We start from the raw sequence: 8,945 nt of genomic DNA on the forward strand, positions 1-8,945 counted from the left end.
CATTTTTAGGACTTAGCCAAAAAAATTGTGATGTCTTAGGGTTTTGACTAGGGTATATGAGAATAATGTATTAAGGGGGTAGATGCTCCCAAGTTTTAAAACATGGATGGGTTGAGCTAGATTAACACAAAGAGGAATTTTAAGTAGGCACACATATGCTGCCATCAGGAGAAAGGTTTGATGTTGTGAAAAAGGAAAACAGATTTTCCTAAGTCACACATGTGTTTTATTAGGTGAGTTGTTTGTTTTACCACTAGAGGTGTTGTTCTTTGAGTAGCTCAAGACAAAACTCAACCAGCAAAGCAAGACAATTCATCTACCAACAGATCAAGGCAATTCATTATAACAAAGAGATCAAGGCAATTCATCTAGTTAGTCTTTAGAAAAAGTTTTTGTTCCCCCTAATTTTTGCATTCTGGACAACTATACAAGGTTGCAAAAGTTGAGGTGTGACAATAATCTTGATCATACTATTGTAAAGCATATGAGATGAATGCAGCGATTCGAAGCAATGATGAAGATAATGAGTAAACTAATGAATCATATAGCAAAGACTTTTCATGAATAGTACTTTCAAGACAAGCATCAATAAGACTTGCATAAGAGTTACTCATAAAGCAATAAATTCGAAGTAAAGGTATTGAGGCAACACAAAGGAAGATATAAGTTTCAGTGGTTGCTTTCAACTTCAACATATATATCTCATGGATAATTGTCAACACAAAGTAATATAACAAGTGCAATAAGTAAACATGTAAGAATCAATGCACACAGTTGATACAAGCGTTTGCTTCTGGGATAGAAAGAATAGGCAAACTGACTCAACAATAAAGTAGAACATAGGCCCTTCGCAGAGGGAAGCATTGATTACTATATTTGTGCTAGAGCTTTTCATTTTGAAAACAAGAAACAATTTTGTCAACGGTAGTAATAAAGCATATGTGTTATGTATAAGACATCTTATTAGTCGCAAGCCTCATGCATAGTATACTAATAGTGCTCGCACCTTGTCCTAATTAGCTTGGATTAACACGGATTAGCATTGCATAGCATATGTTTCAACCAAGTGTCACAAAGGGGTACCTCTATGCCGCCTGTACAAAGGTCTAAGGAGAAAGCTCGCATTGGATTTCTCGCTTTTGATTATTCTCAACTTAGACATCCATACCGGGACAACATAGACGACAGATAATGGACTCCTCTTTAATGCATAAGCATTCAACAACAATTAATATTCTCATAAGAGATTGAGGATTGATTGTTCAAACTGAAACTTCCACCATGAATCATGGCTTTAGTTAGCGGCCCAATGTTCTTCTCTAACAGTATGCATACTCAAACCATATGATCATGAAAATCGCTCTTACTTCAGACAAGACGAACATGCATAGCAACTCACATGATATTCAACAAAGGTAAAATTTGATGGCGTCCCCAGAAACATGGTTACCGCTCAACAAGCAACTTATTAAGAAATAAGACACATAAGTACATATTCTTCACCATAATAGTTTTTAAGCTATTTGTCCCATGAGCTATATATTGCAAAGGCAAAGAATGGAAATTTTAAAGGTAGCACTCAAGTAATTTACTTTGGAATGGCGGAGAAATACCATGTGGTAGGTAGGTATGGTGGACACAAATGACATGGTTATTGGCTCAAGGATTTGAATGCACGAGAAGAATTCCTCTCAATACAAGGCTAAGCTAGCAAGGTTGTTTGAAGCAAACTCAAGTATAAAAGATTCAGCAAAGCTCACATATGAACATATTGTAACTATTATAAGACTTTACATTGTCTCCTTGTTGTTCAAACACCTCAACCATAAAATATCTAGACTCTAGAGATCAATCATGCAAACCAAATTTTAACAAGCTCTATGTAGTTATTCATTAATGGGTACAAGGTACATGATGCAAGAGCTTAAACATGATCTATATGAGCACAACAATTGCCAAGTATCACATTATTCAAGATATTAAACCATTTACCACATGCGGCATTTTCCGTTTCCAACCATATAACAATGAATGAAATAGTCCAACTTTCACAATGAACATTAAAGATAAAGCTAAGAACATGTGTGTTCATACGAAACAGCGGAGCGTGTCTCTCTCCCAAACAAAGAATGCTAGGATCCAATTTATTTAAACAAAAACAAAAACAAAAACAAACAGACGCTCCAAGTAAAGCACATAAGATGTGACGGAATAAAAATATAGTTTCACTAGAGGAACCTGATAAGTTGTCGATGAAGAAGGGATGCCTTGGGCATCCCCAAGCTTAGACGCTTGAGTCTTCTTAAAATATGCAGGGATGAACCACGGAGGCATCCCCAAGCTTTGACTTTTCACTCTTCTTGATCATATTGTATCATCCTCCTCTCTTGACCCTTGAAAACTTCCTCCACACCAAACTCGAAACAAACTCATTAGAGGGTCAGTGCATAATTCATATATTCAGAGGTGACATAATCATTCTTAACACTTCTAGACATTGCACAAAGCTTCTGAAAGTTAATGGAACAAAGAAATCCATCAAACATAGCAAAACATGCAATGCGAAATAAAAGGCAGAATCTGTCAAAACAGAACAGTTCGTAAAGACGAATTTTAAAGTGGCACCAGACTTGCTCAGATGAAAATGCTCAAATTGAATGAAAGTTGCGTACATATCTGAGGATCACGCACATAAATTGGCATATTTTTTTAATTTTTCTACAGGGACTACTGCTCAAATTCGTGACAGCAAGAAATCTGTTCCTGCGCAGTAATCCAAATCTAGTATTGGCTTTACTATCAAAGAATTTACTTGGCACAACAATGCAATAAAATAAAGATAAGGAGAGGTTGCTACAGTAGTAAACAACTTCCAAGACTCAAATATAAAATAAAGTGCAGAAGTAAAATAATGGGTTGTCTCCCATAAGCGCTTTTCTTTAACGCCTTTCAGCTAGGCGCAGAAAGTGTGAATCAAGTATTATCAAGAGATGAAGCATCAACATTACCTCGGGCATTACGCCTACCTTTCTTATTATTTTTCTTACTCTTTGATTTAGGGAATACATGTCTACCTTCCGGTGTAGAGGTGAATTTTAGGGTGCCTTCTCCCACATCTATGACTGCTCCCAATAGTTTCAGCAGGGATCTTTCGAGTGTGATTTGTCCTGTTCCTTGTGGAGCTCTTTCCGTGTGCCATTCAGAGTAATTTGTCATCATATCATCAAGAAGCTTTGTTGCCGCCCCCAAAGTGATGGACATAAAGGTACCTCCAGCAGCTGAATCCAATAAGTTCCGCGAAGAAAAATGCAGTCCTGCATAAAAGGTTTGGATGATCATCCAAGTAGTCAGTCCATGGGTTGGGCAATTCTTTACCAAAGATTTCATTCTATCCCATGCTTGAGCAACATGTTCATTATCTAATTGCTTAAAATTCATTATGCTACTTCTCAAAGATATAATTTTAGCGGGAGGATAATATCTACCAATAAAAGCATCCTTACATTTAGTCCATGAATCAATACTATTTCTAGGCAGAGATAGCAACCAATCTTTAGCTCTTCCTCTTAAAGAGAAAGGAAACAATTTTAATTTTATAATGTCACCATCTACATCCTTATACTTTTGCATTTCACATAGTTCAACAAAATTATTAAGATGCGCAGCAGCATCATCAGAGCTAACACCAGAAAATTGTTCTCTCATAACAAGATTCAGTAAAGCAGGTTTAATTTCAAAGAATTCTGCTTTAGTAGCAGGTGGAGCAATATGTGTGCATAAGAAATCATTATTATTTGTGCTAGTGAAGTCACACAACTTAGTATTCTCAACAGTACCCATTTTAGCAGTAGTAAATAAAGCAAACTAAATAAAGTAAATCCAAGTAACTAATTTTTTTGTGTTTTTAATATGGAGAACAAGGCAGTAAGTAAAGCTAGCAACTATTTTTTGTGTGTTTTTGATATAAGAAGCGAACAAAGCAGTAAATAAAGTAAAGCAAGACAAAAACAAAGTAAAGAGATTGGATGTGGGGACTCCCCTTGCAGCGTGTCTTGATCTCCCCAGCAACGGCGCCAGAAAAAGAGCTTGATGCGTGCAGTCGACACGTCCATCTGGAACCCCAAGAGGAAGGTGTGATGCGTACAGTAGCAAGTTTTCCCTCAGAAAGAAACCAAGGTTTATCGAACCAGTAGGAGCCAAGAAGCACGTTGAAGGTTGATGGCGGAGGAGTGTAGTACGGCGCAACACCAGGGGTTCCGGCGCCAACGTGGAACCTGCACAACACAATCTCAGAACTTTGCCCCAACGTAACAATGAGGTTGTCAATCTCACTGGCTTGCTGTAAACAAAGGATTAGATGTATAGTGTGTATGATGATGGTTGTTTGCGAAGAACAGTAAAGAACAATTGCAGCAGTTTGTATTTCAGATGTAAAGAGTAGGACCGGGGTCCACAGATCACTAGTGGTGTTTCTCCCATAAGATAGCAGATGTTGGGTGAACAAATTACAGTTGGGAAATTGACAAATAAAGAAGGCATAACAATGCACATACATATATCATGATGAGTACTATGAGATTTAATCAGGGCATTACGAAAAAGTACATAGACCGCTATCTAGCATGCATCTATGCCTAAAAAGTCCACCTTCGGGTTATCATCCGAACCCCTTCCGGTATTAAGTTGTAAACAACAGACAATTGCATTAAGTATGGTGTGTAATGTAATCAACACAAATATCCTTAGACAAAGCATCGATGTTTTATCCCTAGTGGCAACAGCACATCCACAACCTTAGAACTTTCCATCATTGTCCCAGATTTAATGGAGGCATGAACCCACTATCGAGCATAAATACTCCCTCTTGGAGTCACAAGTATCAACTTAGCCGAGCCTCTACTAGCAACGGAGAGCATGCAAGAACATAAATAACATATATGATAGATTGATAATCAACTTGACATAGTATTCAATATTCATCGGATCCCAACAAACACAACATGAAGGATTACAAATAGATGATCTTGTTCATGATAGGCAGCTCAGAAGATCTAACATGATAGCACAATGAGGAGAAGACAACCATCTAGCTACTGCTATGGACCCATAGTCTAGGGGTGGACTACTCACACATCGATCCGAAGGCGATCATGGCGATGAAGAGACCTCCGGGAGATGATTCCTCTCTCCGGCAGGGTGCCGGAGGCGATCTCCTGAATCCCCGAGATGGGATTGGCGGCGGCGGCCTCTCTGGAAGGTTTTCCGTATCGTGCCTCTCGGTACTGGGGGTTTCGCGACGAAGGCTTTAAGTAGGCGGAAGGGCAGGTCAAGAGGTGTCACGGGGGACCCACACAATAGGCTGGCGCGGCCAGGGCCTAGGCCGTGCCGCCTTGTTGTGTCGTCGCCCCGTGGCCCCACTTCGTTTCCTCTCCGGTCTTCTGGAAGCTTCGTGCAAAAATAGGACCCTGGGCGTTGATTTCGTCCAATTCCGAGAATATTTCCTTACTAGGATTTCTGAAACCAAAAACAGCAGAAAACAACAACTGGCTCTTCGGCATCTCGTCAATAGGTTAGTGCCGGAAAATGTTTTATACACATTATATTTCATATTTATGCATTTTCCGGCACTAACCTATTAACGAGATGCCGAAGAGCCACTGTCGTTTCTGCTGTTTTGGTTTCAAAATCCTAGTAAGGAAATATTCTCGAATTGGACGAAATCAACGCCCAGGGCCTATTTTGCCACGAAGCTTCCGAAGACCGAAAGGGAAACGAATTGAGGCGACGAGGCGGCGACACGCCGTGGCGGCGCGGCCCACCTCCCGGCCACGCGGCCCCGTTGTGTGGGCCCCTCGCGTCGCCTCTTGACCTGCCCTTCCGCCTACATATAGTCTTCGCCGCGAAACCCCCGCATCGAGAGCCACGATACGAAAACCTTCCGGAGACGCTGCCGCCGCCAATCCCATCTCGGGGGATTCCGGATATCACCTCCGGCACCCTGCGCAGAGAGGAATCATCTCCCGGAGGACTCTTCACCGCCATGGTCGCCTCCGGAGTGATGAGTGAGTAGTTCACCCTGGACTATGGGTCCATAGCAGTAGCTAGATGGTTGTCTTATCCTCATGTGCTTCATTGTCGGATCTTGTGAGCTGCCTAACATGATCAAGATCATCTATCTGTAATTCTATATGTTGTGTTTGTCGAGATCCGATGGATAGAGAATACTATGTTATGTTGATTATCAATCTATTACCTATGTGTTGTTTATGATCTTGCATGCTCTCCGTTATTAGTAGAGGCTCTGGCCAAGTTTTTGCTCTTAACTCCAAGAGGGAGTATTTATGCTCGATAGTGGGTTCATGTCTCCGTGAATCTGGGGAGTGAAGAAACCTCTAAGGTTATGGATGTACTGTTGCCACTAGGGATAAAACATTGATGCTATGTCCGAGGATGTAGTTATTGATTACATTACGCACCATACTTAATGCAATTGTCTGTTGTTTTGCAACTTAATACTTGAAGGGGTTCGGATGATAACCTCGAAGGTGGACTTTTTAGGCATAGATGCATGCTCGGATAGCGGTCTATGTACTTTGTCGTAATGCCCAATTAAATCTCACAATATTCATCATGTCATGTATGTGCATTGTTATGCCCTCTCTATTTGTCAATTGCCCGACTGTAATTTGTTCACCCAACATGCTATCTTATGGGAGAGACACCTCTAGTGAACTGTGGACCCGGTCCATTCTTTTACATCTGAAATACAAATCTGCTGCTATTGTACTTTACTTTTCTGCAAACAATCATCATCCACACTATACATCTAATCCTTTGTTACAGCAAGCCGGTGAGATTGACAACCTCACTGTTTCGTTGGGGCAAAGTACTTTGGTTGTGTTGTGCAGGTTCCACGTTGGCGCCGGAATCCCTGGTGTTGCGCCGCACTACATCCCGCCGCCATCAACCTTCAACGTGCTTCTTGACTCCCTACTGGTTCGATTAAACCTTGGTTTCTTACCGGGGAAACTTGCCGCTGTGCGCATCACACCTTCCTCTTGGGGTTCCCAACGGACGTGTCAACTACACGCATCAAGCAAATTTCTGGCGCCGTTGCCGGGGAGATCAAGACACGCTGCAAGGGGAGTCTCCACAATCCAATCTCTTTACTTTGTTTTTGTCTTGCTTTATTTTATTTACTTTCTTGTTTGTTGCATTATATCAAAACACAAAAAAATTAGTTGCTAGCTTTACTTTATTTACTGTCTTGCACTCTATATCAAAAACACAAAAAAATTAGTTACTTGCATTTATTTTATCTAGTTTGCTTTATTTACTACTGCTAAAACTGCTGAAACTGCCTGTGATAAAACTGCTGAAATTTTTTCCAACATTGGGGATGATGATCCCATTGCTTTAGATTGTAATGGTTTGGATTTTGATGATTGCCACATCTCTGAAGTTATAAAGTTCTTACAAAAACTTGCTAAGAGTCCCAATGCTAGTGTCTGTAAACTTGGCTTTCACAAAACATATTACAAATGCTCTCATAAAAGCTAGAGAAGAGAAACTAAAACTTGAAACTTCTATTCCTCGAAAGCTAGAGGATGGTTGGGAGCCCATCATTAAGATGAAGGTCAATAACTTTGATTGTAATGCTTTATGTGATCTTGGTGCAAGTATTTCCGTTATGCCTAAGAAAATTTATAATATGCTTGACTTGCCACCATTGAAAAATTGTTATTTGGATGTTAATCTTGTTGATAATGCTATAAAGAAACCTTTGGGGAGAGTTGATAATGTTCGCATTACCGTTAACAATAACCTTGTCCCCGTTGATTTTGTTGTCTTGGATATTGAATGCAATGCATCTTGTCCCATTATATTGGGAAGACCTTTTCTTCGAACTGTTGGTGCTACCATTGATATGAAGGAAGGTAATATTAAATATCAATTTCCTCTCAAGAAAGGTATGGAACACTTCCCTAGAAAGAGAATGAAGTTACCTTTTGATTCTATTATTAGAACAACTTATGATGTCAATGCTTCATCTCTTGATAATACTTGATATACACTTTCTGCGCCTAGCTGAAAGGCGTTAAAGAAAAGCGCTTATGGGAGACAACCCATGTTTTTACTACAGTATTTTTGTTTTATATTTGAGTCTTGGAAGTTGTTTACTACTGTAGCAACCTCTCCTTATCTTAGTTTTGTGCTTTGTTGTGCCAAGTAAAGTCTTTGATAGTAAGGTTCATACTAGATTTGGATTACTGCGCAGTAACATGCATTTCTTTCTTCGTCACGAATTTCGACCTGCCCCTCTGTAGGTAGCTCAGAAAAATATGCCAATTTACGTGCGTGATCCTCAGATATGTACGCAACTTTAATTCAATTTGGGAATTTTCATTTGAGCAAGTCTGGTGCCTCAATAAAATCCATCTTTACGGATTGTTCTGTTTTGACAGATTCTGCCTTTTATTTCGCATTGCCTCTTTTGCTATGGTGGATGAATTTATTTGTTCCATTAATGTCCAGTATCTTTATGCAATGTCCAGAAGTGTTAAGAATGATTGTGTCACCTCTGAACATGTTAATTTTTATTGTACACTAACCCTCTAATGAGTTGTTTCGAGTTTGGTGTGGAGGAAGTTTTCAAGGATCAAGAGAGGAGGATGATACAATATGATCAAGGAGAGTGAAAGCTCTAAGCTTGGGGATGCCCCGGTGGTTCACCCCTGCAAATATTTTAAGAAGACTCAAGCGTCTAAGCTTGGGGATGCCCAAGGCATCCCCTTCTTCATCGACAACATTATCAGGTTCCTCCCCTGAAACTATATTTTTATTCCGTCACATCTTATGTACTTTGCTTGGAGCGTCGTTGTTTTTGTTTTTGTTTTTGTTTTTGTTTGAATAAAATGGATCCTAGCATTCATTGTGTGGGAGAG

The sequence above is a fragment of the Lolium rigidum genome, chromosome 3 (assembly GCF_022539505.1).
Source record: "Lolium rigidum isolate FL_2022 chromosome 3, APGP_CSIRO_Lrig_0.1, whole genome shotgun sequence".
In the NCBI taxonomy this organism is placed as follows: domain Eukaryota; kingdom Viridiplantae; phylum Streptophyta; class Magnoliopsida; order Poales; family Poaceae; genus Lolium; species Lolium rigidum.